Source organism: Macaca thibetana, chromosome 2 (genome assembly GCF_024542745.1).
Source record: "Macaca thibetana thibetana isolate TM-01 chromosome 2, ASM2454274v1, whole genome shotgun sequence".
Classification (NCBI taxonomy): domain Eukaryota; kingdom Metazoa; phylum Chordata; class Mammalia; order Primates; family Cercopithecidae; genus Macaca; species Macaca thibetana.
Window position 1 is genome coordinate 182489080 of NC_065579.1, and position 13201 is coordinate 182502280.

Sequence of the window (13201 nt, forward strand, 5' to 3'; positions counted from 1 at the left end):
AGATATACCACTCAATAATACTCAATTGTTTTTTGAGAATGTTGTTGTAAAATTTTAGAGAATTTTTTTTCTTTTTTGAGCAATGAGGTCTTGCTGTGTTTCCCAGGCTGCCCCAACACCTGGGCTCAAGCATTACTCACATTTCAGCCTCCCGAATAGCTGGGACCACAGGCATGCACCACCAAGCCTTGCTTTTATTTTATTATTTAAAAAGTTTCATAAATACATGCCTGTTTTCAACAATGAAGAAAATGTTATTAAAATAAAATCACATTTTTATATATCAGAAACACCTGCACGGTGAGAAATGAGAAACAAAATACTTTTTAGTTTTAAGTGTAAATATTGCAATTCATTATTATTTTAAACCTGACAAATAATAAAAAGATAAAACACATAAATGAAATCAAAGGAGGATACAGTTTTTTGTCTAGTAACTTAGGGTCAAAGAGCAACAAAATATATAGCTGGAAAATGATAGGACTGAGTTGTAATGTGGATTTGTGTGCCCAGTTTCACCATTTATCTGCTCTTGGCTATAAAACAAACCATCTCTGGGAATCACTTCCCTCTTCTGTAAAATGGGGATAATCCTTCTTGTCCACCCTTGAAAATAACATGTAATAAAATATCTAAATGAAACTGTAAAAATAATCAGTTTATTCTCAAGTTACCATGATTGTACTCATGGAATTATATATAGTTCTATATTATTCTTCTACCTACTCAATTGTTTGTATACTAGGCAGAAGAATTCCTTCTACTTTTCATTTTGGAAGATCTGATCTGACTTTTATATGCTTTAGAATTCATTCACTCAGAAAGCACTTCCCTACTGTAACACGAATTGTACATATTTTGTATCTTATGTCAAATTAGATGCTTATTCTGAGTAATGTTCCCATATATGACACTGGTTTTACCGTAACCTTTCTGAATATCACTGCAGAAGTGAAATTGTCTACTTACAATTTCACAATAGTATGATGCTTTCATATACTTTTTTTTTTTTCATTAATTTTAACCATGACCTGAGAAACTTGGGATATAACTTTTTTTTTCTTTTATCATACTTTAAGTTCTAGGGTACATGTGCACAATGTGCAGGTTTGTTACATATGTATACATGTGACATGTTGGTGTGCTGCACCCATTAACTCGTCATTTACATTAGGTATATCTCCCAATGCTATCCCATCCCCCTGCCCCCACCCCACGACAGGCCTCGGTGTGTGATGTTCCCCTTCCTGTGTCCAAGTGTTCTCACAGAGAATACTGTAAACACCTCTATGCAAATAAACTAGAAAATCTAGAAGAAATGGATAAATTTCTGGACACTTACACTCTCCCAAGACTAAACCAGGAAGAAGTTGAATCCCTGAATAGCCCAATAACAGGCTCTAAAATTGAGGCAATAATTAATAGCCTACAAACCAAAAAAAAGTCCAGGACCAGACGGATTCACAGCCGAATTCTACCAGAGGTACAAGAAGGAGCTGGTATCATTCCTTCTGAAACTATTCCAATCAACAGAAAAAGAGGGAATCCTCCCTAGCTCATTTTATGAGGCCAGCATCATCTGATACCAAAGCCTGGCAGAGACACAACAAAAAAAGAGAATTTTAGACCAATATCCCTGATGAACATCAATGCAAAAATCCTCAATAAAATACTGGCTTTCATATACTTTTTAAAAAGTGCCTCAATCTGGACAGAATTTCCCCCCTTAGATCCTGAGGATAGCAATGATGTTCAATGAGACATTGCACCTGCTTTTAGTGAGAGGGTAAATCGGGAATATATATATAGAAAGGAAGTTTGCATAGAATTGAGCTAAATCTTGGTAAACTTCTTTAAGACAAAAATGAAGTTTGTAAGGATTTTAATCCATACACTTGAAGGCCCTTTCCAGGATTATGACTAAGATAAATAATATTTTTTCTCTTCTGATATCTTCTAAAATTGATGGTGACTGAGTGAACTTAATCAGGAGAGAGAGGGGAAAGGAAAATTCACAGATGAATTTGAGAGAAAATGGATTTTGGAGCATTTGAAATCCTGGTTCCTTTTCTCAAAACAGAAAGGCTCCAAATCATACAATCTAGACTTTATTTATGAAAGGTAAGAATAGACAGCTCCATTGCTTTTATTTCAACCAGAATTACTAAGATTGAAGGGTCCTCCTTGGCTTGTCAAGCAGCTGCCAAGATTCTAAAAAACTGCCAAAAGATGCCTTGAATTATTAGTGCTGTCTTGTGGTAGCTGCACTTGATAAAACATAAACAGAATGTTGCAATGGGCACTTTCCAAATCTGCGACTTATTATTTCAAACATTATTTAATAAAAAGGCATGAAAATATGCAACTAACCTATTTACTTTTACATGTACCATAAAACTGATCTCCCCTTGCTTGTAAGCATGTGCCAAATTTGTCTTTTTCTGATGTTACTTAGCTATTAATACAATGGTCAGGAACTGTGCTTCCTATGATAATCAGAAAAAAATCAAGCCAGGAGCGATGGCTCATGCCTGTAATCCCAGCAGTTTGGGTGGGCCGAGGCAGGAGGACTGCTTGAAGTCAGGAATTTAAGACTAGCCTAGGCAATATCATGACATACTGTCTGCACAAGGAAAACGGAAAAATTAGCCTCGCATGGTGGTGTGGGCCTGTAGTTCTAGCTGCTTTGGAGGTTGAGGTGGGCAGATCACTTGGCCCCCAAATTTCAAGGCTGCAGTGAGCTGTGATCATGCTACTACTGCACTCTAGCCTGGATGACAAAACAAGACCATGTCTCAAAAAAAAAAGAAGAATGAGAGAAAGAGGAAAGAAGCAAGGAAGGAAGGAGGGAAGGAAGGAAAGAAAGAAGAAGGGAGGGAGGGAGGGAGCAAGGGAGGGAGGGAGGGAAGGAGGGAGGGAAAGAAAGAAAAATAAAGAAAGAAAAGGAAAGAAGGAAGGAAGGAAAGAAAAAGAAAGAAAGAGAGAGAAAGAAAGAAAGAAAGAAAGAAAGAAAGAAAGAAAGAAAACAAAGCCATGCTTTATATATTTTCCTAAATATCACAAATGACTTAAAAACAAACTATTAAAGGATCAAAACATAATTATAAAATAAGGACTTTTCATGTCTAGGTATTTGGATATAATCTCGACTAGTTTAATGTATATACTGCTTTTTACTTCTATAAACTATCTATCTCCAATACGAAAGGAAAATATCTTGGATCCCCAAAATCACTAAGGAAACTCAAGCTGCAAGCTGCTTAGGGCAAACCTGCCTCCCATTCTATACAAAGTTACCCCTCTGCTCACTGAGACAGCCTCCTTTGAAAAGGCTAATCAGAAACTCAAAGGAATGCAACTGTGTGTGTCTCACCTATCTGTGATCTGGAAGGTCCCTCCCCACTGGTCTTCCTTCCCTTGCTTCAAGATGTCCCGCCTTTCCAGACTGAACCAACGTACTTCTTACATATATTGACTGATGCCTCATGTCTCCCTAAAATGTGTAAAACCAAGTGGTGCCCTGACCAGCTTGGGCAACATGTCGTCAGAACTTCCTGAGGCTGTGTCACAGGCACACCCTCAACCTTGGCAAAACCAACTTTCTAAATTAATTGAGACCTATTTCAGATTTTCTGGGTTCACACAAACAAGATTTTACTCCACTAATTTTTCACTATAAGTATGCTACTACACTGATATACTATAAGGTATAAGATGAGGAGATAACACAAAAAGAAAAAGAAAGATTGAAGCTAAATTAGCGCCAAAGACCTTTGAATCCTAGATAAGCTAGAAAGGTAAGCCTCTGCAAAAGATGAGTGCTTATTAATAACTCCAGATTTAACTCAGATATTTTTGTTCAATATTGGTTGACATTGTTTTGAAATACATGAAAGTTTGATATAAGGAAAATGTAACCCCATATTCATTTCCAAAAAAGGAATAGAAATAACTATAGTAATGTAAATTTATATTGTATACAAAAAATAAAGGCAGTTTAAAGTGGGTTATTGAGTGAGGCTATGTACTTTTCATTTCTTGATATTTTGTTATATAAGAGAAACAGCCATCTGTCTTAAAGACTGTAGGTACAGAAGATTACATTAGGAAGCTTCTCTGGGGTTTTATTTTGTCTTTTTATGAAAAAGTTTGAAAGAGAGAAATGCCATAGAGTCACCAATGAACAGAGAAAGACAATTTTTTGAGATGATTTCTAGAAAATCACTCCTACTCAACGGTAGTTGTAAAGTGTTACATAACATGGCTTGTTTACAGTTGCTCTTAACTTAGGCAACAGGGGAGTCACAGAAGTTTCCCTTTGATACTGTTTGTGCTGAGCACTACAGTTCATTCAGTCTGTAAGATACAGAGACAGAAACGACTCCATTTCTGCCTTCCAGGTACTCACTAGCCTAACTGGAGAGAACAGATATGTAAATTAATAAAATACAAATAGCATGGTGAATGCACTATGGATATTTACAAAAGGTTCACAGCTAGTTTAGAGGAGTGAATTACTTTTTAGCAAAGGAAGAAGTCTGGGAAGGAAAACAAATCCATGTAAATTTCGGCAAATGACTAAGAATTTGCCAGGTGGAAGGAAGGATATTCAGAGCTGAGAGAAGAAAGGAAAACCTTTGTCTGAGAAGTGTGAGTAGTTCCCTATTGCTGAGCATAGCTAGTGGGCTGGCAAGGAAGAGTGGCTGGAAGTAAAGTTGGAGCAGAAATTCAGAGGAAGAAGGACTTGGAAGGATGAGCTACAGGGCTTGGCTTGTTTCCAGAATGACATGAGGAGCCACTAAAGGATTTTAAGCATGAGACAGAACTAATCCCTAAAATTAATTTGGTGGCAGTATGGGGAAAATGAATAATGAGGGCAAGGTTAGATTCAGGGAGATGAGTTTGGAAGGTATTAAAAGAGTCTAGGCTAAGCATATTGACTAAATAAGTAATGAATGATCAGGAAAGTATAGTATATTCGAGACACCCATCTAACAGTAGACTGACTGCATCCAGTTGAGTCTGGAGGAAAACTTTAAAAAAGAAATTTGGGAGAGTCTCTCTAATAGAGTATGGACTATATGAGGCTTAAACATTTAGGGGAGAAAGATGAATTTAATTATGAACCTGTTAACTGAGCATAGAGGTCATCTATCTGTCCATGTCGCCATCTTAAGGGCTTTTAGTTTAATAGGGAGGATTGGGCTGGACATGCAGAAGAGAGGGGAATTTACCCCAATACTGGGATGTATCCTACTGGTGCTACTCAGTGGACTACTTGTACAAGCTCATGGAATTACATAATGTTGTATCAGATAGTGACGGTTTTATTCTCCTTTCAATTTCCTTTCCCTTTGGATTAACCACTTCAAAGACTTCTAGCTTGGTGGAAATTTGTTCTTAACTTTTGCTCATCTACTTTTTACTTCAAGAGAATGTTAGCCTCAGGCTCAAGTCTTTTAGCTGACAATAAATACCTAATTAAAATTTCATAGTATCACTATGTTGTTTGCTAGATTCTTTTTATCATTTCATCTTATATGTTTGGAGTAGTATCCATTTTCCATTAACAATATTGATAAGAATTTTATTTTTACTGATATTTTAAAATATGATTCAATTTAAAGAAATGATATAAAGAAGAAATAGTGTTGCGTGAGGGTCTGAAAAAAATCATGAAGGCAGTATGTATAAGGACTTGGATACGCAAAAGGGGACTATTAGTGGGTAATGCTAGAACTGAGAGTCACCTTCACATTTGGACAAACTAGGATTCATCATCTCATTTGGAGTTGCTGAAATTACAGTAACTGATGAAATTTTTGTATAAGAAAGTCTAGGAAAGATTCCCAGCTCTCACTGATGGGCTTCAGTGGTCTGCTAATTGTCTAAAATTATCTGCAAATATTTGTATCTATGTGCATTTTTCCCTTGGGGAGAAATGACATAGTTTGTTTTTATTTTCATTTTTTCCTGTTTTTGTTTTGAGACTCTCAAAGGGATCTTTGACCAAAACGTAAAATGGAAGTGAATGAACAAGAGAGCTAAGAATGGGCAATGGAAAAGGATCCCCAAACGAATGGAGAAGTAAAAATCAAAGATACAGTAAGGGGACCGAGAGAGTGCTGTTAGAGATTTCACAGGAAAGACAAGTATCTCTGAGCCTCAGGAAAAATAAGGCATGAATGATTAATGGTTAGCTCTGTCCAGTGTTCCTGAGTCGTTCAGTGAGCTGAGGTTTCAGGGATCAGTAGCTTCTGATTTAATAATATAGTGACTGTTGCCAAAGTAGTTTCATGGGTTGGTGGGAGTGGAATCCGTCCTGTGATGGGAGAGGAGTTAATGGGAGTGGAGGAGCTGGTGACAGGAAATAAAAATTAGCTTTTTTTTTTTTTTTTTTTTTTTTAAGAGAAAATAGCTGAGCAAAGATCAAATGGGACTCTAGCTATGGCGGTGGGGGCTCAGGGTCATGACAGCTTTGCTGTTTTTATGGATGGGAGTGATATAATCTTAATACCTTTAAATAACAAAGTCATGAAATACAGAAGAGGCTCAAGTTGCAGGTGGTTAAAAGAATTGTTTATGAAGCAAAATTCAGATTGGAGTGGGGGCAGTTGTGGGACCCAGAGCTGAGAGGGTGGTCAGCATGGCAGTAGACCTGGAGGGAAGCAGAGGAGCTGAGCAGATAGACATACAGGAGTTGGAACTGGTGAGGGAGATTCATTCCTGAGAACCTCTGAAGTCCCAGTAAAGGACCGTCCTGAGACTGAAGGGAGAGGGGGCAGAGACAGTGTTAGTTTGGAGCATGTGGGAAACTGGAGGGAGTGGCAACCCATGGTAAGAAAGATTTGATGAGAGGTTGACGATCTGAACAACAAGACCTGAGACTTTATGATGCCATCAACTGCAATCGTTCATACAACTGTCCCAAGCACACTTAGCTTTAGGAATGTAGGATGCTGGCCAAAGGACAGATCCAAATCTGGGAGTTTCTGGGAAATGGCACTGTCCCTGTTCCTCATCCTGCTAGTTCCCTCTCTTACTAGCACCAGGCATGCCATCCCCTACCACTTATTAAAGGATTTGCTCCCACAGTAGTCCTTTTTGTGCCCCCGTCAACTTTGCCTTCTGTGTAGTTTATCCTCATTGGTTTACTTCTGACATTAATAACTCCCATTTTAAAAACAAGTATCCAAGGCCCACTCCAGCTACTTTTAATCTTCTTTTTGAAACTTTTTCAGAGTTATGTTATACATAGTATTCATTTCCTTATAACCCATTCTTTATTTTCTTTTATATTTTAAACTACATTTTTTTTTCAGATTCATGTGTGAAGTTTTATTTAGGGTTTTGAATAGCTAATCTATGTGCACATGATTCAAAGGTATTAAAGTATATAAAAATAGAGTTTATCTTCCTTCTATCATTTTACCCTACCATCCAGTTTCCCTCCTTGTAGAAAACTACTATTATCTACTGTTTTTAAAATATATTTTCACATAAAGGCTCATTTTTCTTTGTTCTGTAATAAATGAAAGTATTTCAAACATACTGCATTGCAACTTTTTCTGCTAACTTAGCAGACTTTGCAGATCTTTTAATTTTAACATATGGAAAGCTACCTAATAATTTTAACACCTGGACAGTATTCCATTGAATATATATACAGTTGTTCCTAGTTATCTATTAGGCATAGGCCCACGCCCCCCTCGCCCCACCCAGTGAATGCCTGAAACCATGAATAACTCCAAACTCTCTATATATACACTATGTTTTTCCCTATCCATACATACCTATGGTAAACTTTAATTCATAAATTAGGCACAGTAAGAGATTACCAACAATAACTAATAACAAAGAACAATTAGAACAATACTCAGAATGACATGCAATTTACAACATGATTTTTGTATGTCTGAGATTTTCCATTTAATATTTTTAGACTGCAGTTGACTGCCAGTAGCTGAAACTAGGGAAAGTGAAACTGAATAAGGAGGGACTACTATATATAGATTATTTGGCTTGTGTTCTATGTATACGTATTTATGTTGTTTTCAATTGTTTGCTTATATACAAAACTGCAAAGAGTAACTGTGAACATCTATTATTATTTTACTTAAGTGCAGACATATCTGTAAGATAAATTCCTAGAACTGGAATCACTAGGTCACCAATCTATGTTCAACTCTTAAAGATCAATCTTGTCACTACCATTTTGACTGAAATAGCTTTTATGAAGGTAATGTAAAATTCCAAGATAATTCTTTCCCTTTACATAATTTTGTACTTTAGCAACATTGGACACAGCTGATCATCACTTCCTTTTTTCTTTAAAAAAAAAATTCTTCTTTTGGCTTCCATAATATCACACCCTTCTGGATTTTTCCCTATTCCACTAACTGCTCCTTCTCAGTTTCCTTTTATGGCTCCTACCCTCTTCAATATCCATATTTTGGACTGCTCTAGAACTCTTTTCTCAGCTTGATCCTTTAAATACATTCTTCCCTGAAATTATTTCATAAAATCCCATTCTTTTAAATGCCATTTATATAATGATGACTCACACATTCTTATCTCCAACTCTGGCTTTTTCCTTGAGCTCTGTCCCATCTACCCCTGTTATGCCTGCACCTGGATATCTAGTAAGCGGCTCAAAATGTAACTGTTCCTTAGTCTTCTTTTATCAGTTGGTGACAACTGCATTTTTTTCCTGTTGCTCTGGTCATAAATCTAGACATGAGCCTCAATTCCTTTCCTTCCAACACCAACCATATCTAATCTATCATCAAGTCTTGTCACCTTTGCCTCCAAATACATCCAGAATTCACACACTTCTCACCATCTCTACAATACATCCTGGTTAAAGTCTAGGCTGGCAAACACTAGTGACTGTCTGACAGCCTTCTTCCTTCCCCTCTTGTCTTCCAACAGAAACTCTCCACAGAATAGCAAGAAGTCATTGGTGAAACGGTTTCCTGCTGAAATGCTTTCACATCTTCCCACTGTACATAGAAGAAAACAGGACCTCTGTACCCTAGGTTAAATGGACACATATTACTTCTGAGAGAAGGACATAACACAAAGAAATTGGAAAGATTATGAAATTCATAGAGTTTCCCCTTTTACATACTCACTGATGTAATTTTTGCCTATTTATGTTCATTTCTAGGCTCTAAAATATGTCCCTTTTGTTCCTTTTCAAGTGGAAGGATCATGTCTGTTTCAGATGTCAATTTTGAGTTTTCCTACTGCACTTCAAGGGTTCTTCACTTTTAGATCAGAAATTAGTATTTCTTCTCTAATTTAAAGCTGAGGGAATGGAAAAGCAAAGTTTCCACTTCCAGGGCACAGGAACTGTGGTTCTAGGTTGGATCACTACATATGTTTCCCTAGGGGTTTCTGGACCTGGCCACTAAAAGATTAATAGTGCTTTCAGCTAACAACCAGAAGGCAACACACAGCATCTTGTTTACCCTGCCTCAAACAGCATCCCATCCATCTTTCATATAGGAAAAGAAAGAGAATCCTGCCATGGTTTTGCAAATATCGCTATGTCCATGTTGTTTTACATTATCCAGTTATTACTAATGTACCAGAGAGTGCCCTTCAAACATCCTTAAAATGATTCCAGTAAAAGTTAATCAAATTAAAAAAAGACCACATTTGCTAGATAAGAAAATTTAAACTATCACTCCTTTTATTTCGGATTAAGAAGTAAGTTGGCCAGGCGCTGTGGCTCACGCCTGTAATTCCAACACTTTGGGAGGCCAAGGCGGGCAGATCACAAGGTCAGAAGATCAAGACCATCCTGGCCAACGTGGTGAAACCCCGTCTCTACTAAAAATACAAATCAGCTGGGCGTGGTGGCACATGCCTGTAATCCCAGCTACTCAGGAGGCTGAGGCAGGAGAATCACTTGAACCAGGGAGTCAGAGGTTGCAATGAGCTGAGATTGTGCAACTGCACTCCAGACTGGTGACAGAGAGAGATTCCATCTCAAAAAAAAGAATCATTTATAATTTTGAAAGTCTTTGGAAAAATATGCACCCAACTTTAAATAAAAACAAAATATTTTCTAAGAAAAGTATGTGTATAATTTTAATTAACAGCTTTATAGTAGTCTTTATAAGAACAATAAAACCTTAATATAACTAGTTAAGTAAAACAATCATTTTTAAAAAGTGAACAAATTGACTTTACAAATGTGCTGTTGCTCAATCCCACCCATTTATATAATAAAATTTGGCTAATGAGGCAAAAATGGCAGAAAGTGCATTATTCTTTAAAGTCCTCATTCCAACAAATAAGTTATTTGTATGTTGTTGAAAGGGAACAACCCCTTAATATAACTTAAGCTCATTAGCTCTGTAATAAGCCCACGTGGATGAAACGTGAATAAATGATTCATACTAACTGAAAGATGTGTGGAAAAATACACTGAACTTCCTTGGATTAAAAATTAGTAAAATAAGTTATTTTCACAGGAACTCCTAAGTTAATATTAGGCAAGTGTAAAATTTATTCTAGAAACATCCGAGTTTGTTCCTTCATTGAACTACCTCTCCCAAAGCTTAGAAAACCCCTTTTGATGGCAAACAGTGAATAAATACTTTCATTCTCAAGACTGACTTTGAAACAAAGATTAGAATGGGGTTGGGGGGGAAGCAAGAACGACTCTTTCCTTAGGGAGGGCACGAAGTGGTGATGCTTGGACCTGTTTATGAGTTTTGGGAGGGGAAAATGGAGAGGAGGAAGTGGAAGAGACTGTAAGCCCACAGGCGATGGCAGAGTCTTCCTCAGATTTGCTTCTGCTGTGGATACCCTCACTTTATCAGCGGAAGGTAGCCCAGAGTCCATTCCACCTCTCGCAAGTAACACACAGACAAATGGGGCACACCAAACGTAAGCATCATTAGACTGTTGATCATCAAATCAAATTTCAAAGACTTGTATGTAAACGGAATTAGAGCGAAACCATTTTAAAATTTGTACTGTTTTCCTGTTTTCTCTCTCTCTCTCTTTTTTTTTTTTTTTTTTGGCATAGCACATCTACTAAAATTTAATCAAATTGCAATAATTATATATCTGTTCCAGAAGATGGGGGAGAAGTTAATGCCACCTGCTTATGTCATCTTAAATATTCACCTAACAAATCATCTTAACTATATTACCATCGTCAAGGTGCCTGGGAAGTAATTAACATGCAGGAAAAACAAAATCTATTCCTTAGGGCTTCTTCCAAAGTGCCTGTCCTTGGGAAAGGCTCTCTTATCCAGGGCCCCATCAGTGGCCACCTCTTTCATGCAAACTGAAATAACCTCAACATCAAATCCAGCATTGGAATCTCCCCAAATGCCCATCTCCGTTTGCATTTTTTTCTCCTCATCCCTGAGGTCTCCCAACCCCTTTAGGGGCAGGAACTCTGAGGATGAACCCTCATTCTGCCGGCCTCTCGAATTCCTCTTTCTCTTTTTCTTGATCATCCCTCCAAACAGGAAGGCGCCAACAACCCTACCTTGAGTCAGACCTGCGGCAGCCAGGCAAGCTGCAGCTGCGAGGTGGAAGCTCTCTCCGACCCTTTTACCTCAATGGTTCGTACCCGCGGGAAATTAAGTTGGAAAACTGCAAGCGATTTCCGATCTACGGCTTCTTCCAGCTCCTCACATTTATCTTACCGTCCCCCACGTGAATCCTCCCAAGATCCCACCGAGAGATGGATTCGAAGACTCTCCCCTCTTTCCACTGCTGGATTCTGGCCCGTGCCCGGTCTCTCTCCACCCCAGCGGCTCCCCGAGGTAGGAGCGCCGGGAGCCTGCGCCCTCAGTGGGATCTCGCAGGCTTGGACTGCCACCCCTCGCCCTTGGGCCCGGGTCAGACCCCTCCCTCCCTCCCAGCCTTGACCACTGTCTCCGCCTAGCACCACGAAACTTCGCCCCCAGGGAGCAGGGGTTGTGGGCAGAAAGAGGAAAGGGCAGTTCTTGAATTCCTGCGCTGTTGGATCAAAGTAGTGTGGGAAAGGACTTGGCGCCGGCTTCCCAGCGTTTCCGCGGAGAGCAGGCGCTGTCCAGCCTCCCACTCCCCATGTCCCCACGCCCCTTCCCCACCTGCGCGCCAGCTGCGGGCGTGACGCGCACTCCCGGGCTCAGCGCTGTTCCGCACACTCACCCCCGGCGCTCCCTGCAGCAGTCGGAGCTGGCAAGGTGGCGCCCCCAGCCCCGGGGCGCGGGAGGGCAGGGGCGACCCCACGGGGCGGGAGGACAGCGGCGCCTGTCGCCAGCTTTCGGGGCCACGGCGGTGACTGCGCGCGGGGGAAGTCTTGCGCCGCCCTTGCGGGTCCCGTGCGCCTGCGGGCAAGCGGAGGTCCGAGGCTCTCCAGCACGCCTAACACCCCTCTCTTCTTGCCTTCCTCGCTTCCTTCCTTCAACACCCCTCTCTCCCTTTCTCTCTTGCTTCTGTCACTTTTTCGCCTCCCTGCCTCTTCGCTCCTCCGTCTTCTCCCTCCCCTTTCACTGATGCGTGGAAAAGGGCGGGGGAGAAAAAGAGTCCCGTCTCTTTAACTTGAGTGGTAACTTGGAGATTATCTGTTCACGGCATCTGAAAATGACGTGAATCACTTTTCCGAAAACATTTAAAATAAAATGATTTTTGCCTCATATTTTTTCATCTTTGCGTCTTCTTCCCAGTGACTCTTTTTATCCAGCTGGGTGGCTAACAATGAGAGAGGTCAGATAAAGAAAGCAAAACGGGAATTATAGGTAGCGGGCTTCGGAAGTGGGATCGTGAACAGCCCTTGAGTGGGCCCAGGAATTAATTTACCCACAATTTCATAAAGAAGGCATTTTCTGAAAAAGAAGTGGTGTTGGAGCATGAGAAGGAAGATAGGCAAGAGAATAGGGTCGGGATTTATTCACAATTTTATTCTCAGGCATCTCTGATGGTTTATCCAGGAGATGCTTTAGCATATGCTTGTAGTGCTTTGACCCGGAGAGAATATGTGAACTTTTCCGTTTCTGGCCTTAAATCTTTTTCGACTAATGTTTGGTAGCCTGAAAAGATTCCAGTTAGCCTGCCAGGAATTCCCCAAACCTGCTTTAAAAGACCTTAGAAACTTGAATGCTTCTTGGAAAGTGGCAATTTTTCACCACTGGAGCAGGTCTCCAATGCTGAGAAAGATGGGACCGATTTTTTTTTTTTTTTTTTT

At 39.6% G+C, this 13201-nt stretch overlaps 1 protein-coding gene across 2 annotated transcripts in view; it reads right to left on the bottom strand.

The window, feature by feature from the left end:
- The window catches only part of HTR1F (5-hydroxytryptamine receptor 1F), a 198629-nt gene extending 186869 nt beyond the window's left edge, over positions 1-11760 (bottom strand). For both annotated transcript variants that reach the window (XM_050778999.1, XM_050779000.1), the window contains exon 1: positions 11676-11760. The gene's annotated coding sequence lies outside the window, so the exon portion shown is untranslated. The remainder of the gene's footprint in view (positions 1-11675) is intronic.
- Positions 11761-13201: the final 1441 nt, after the last annotated feature.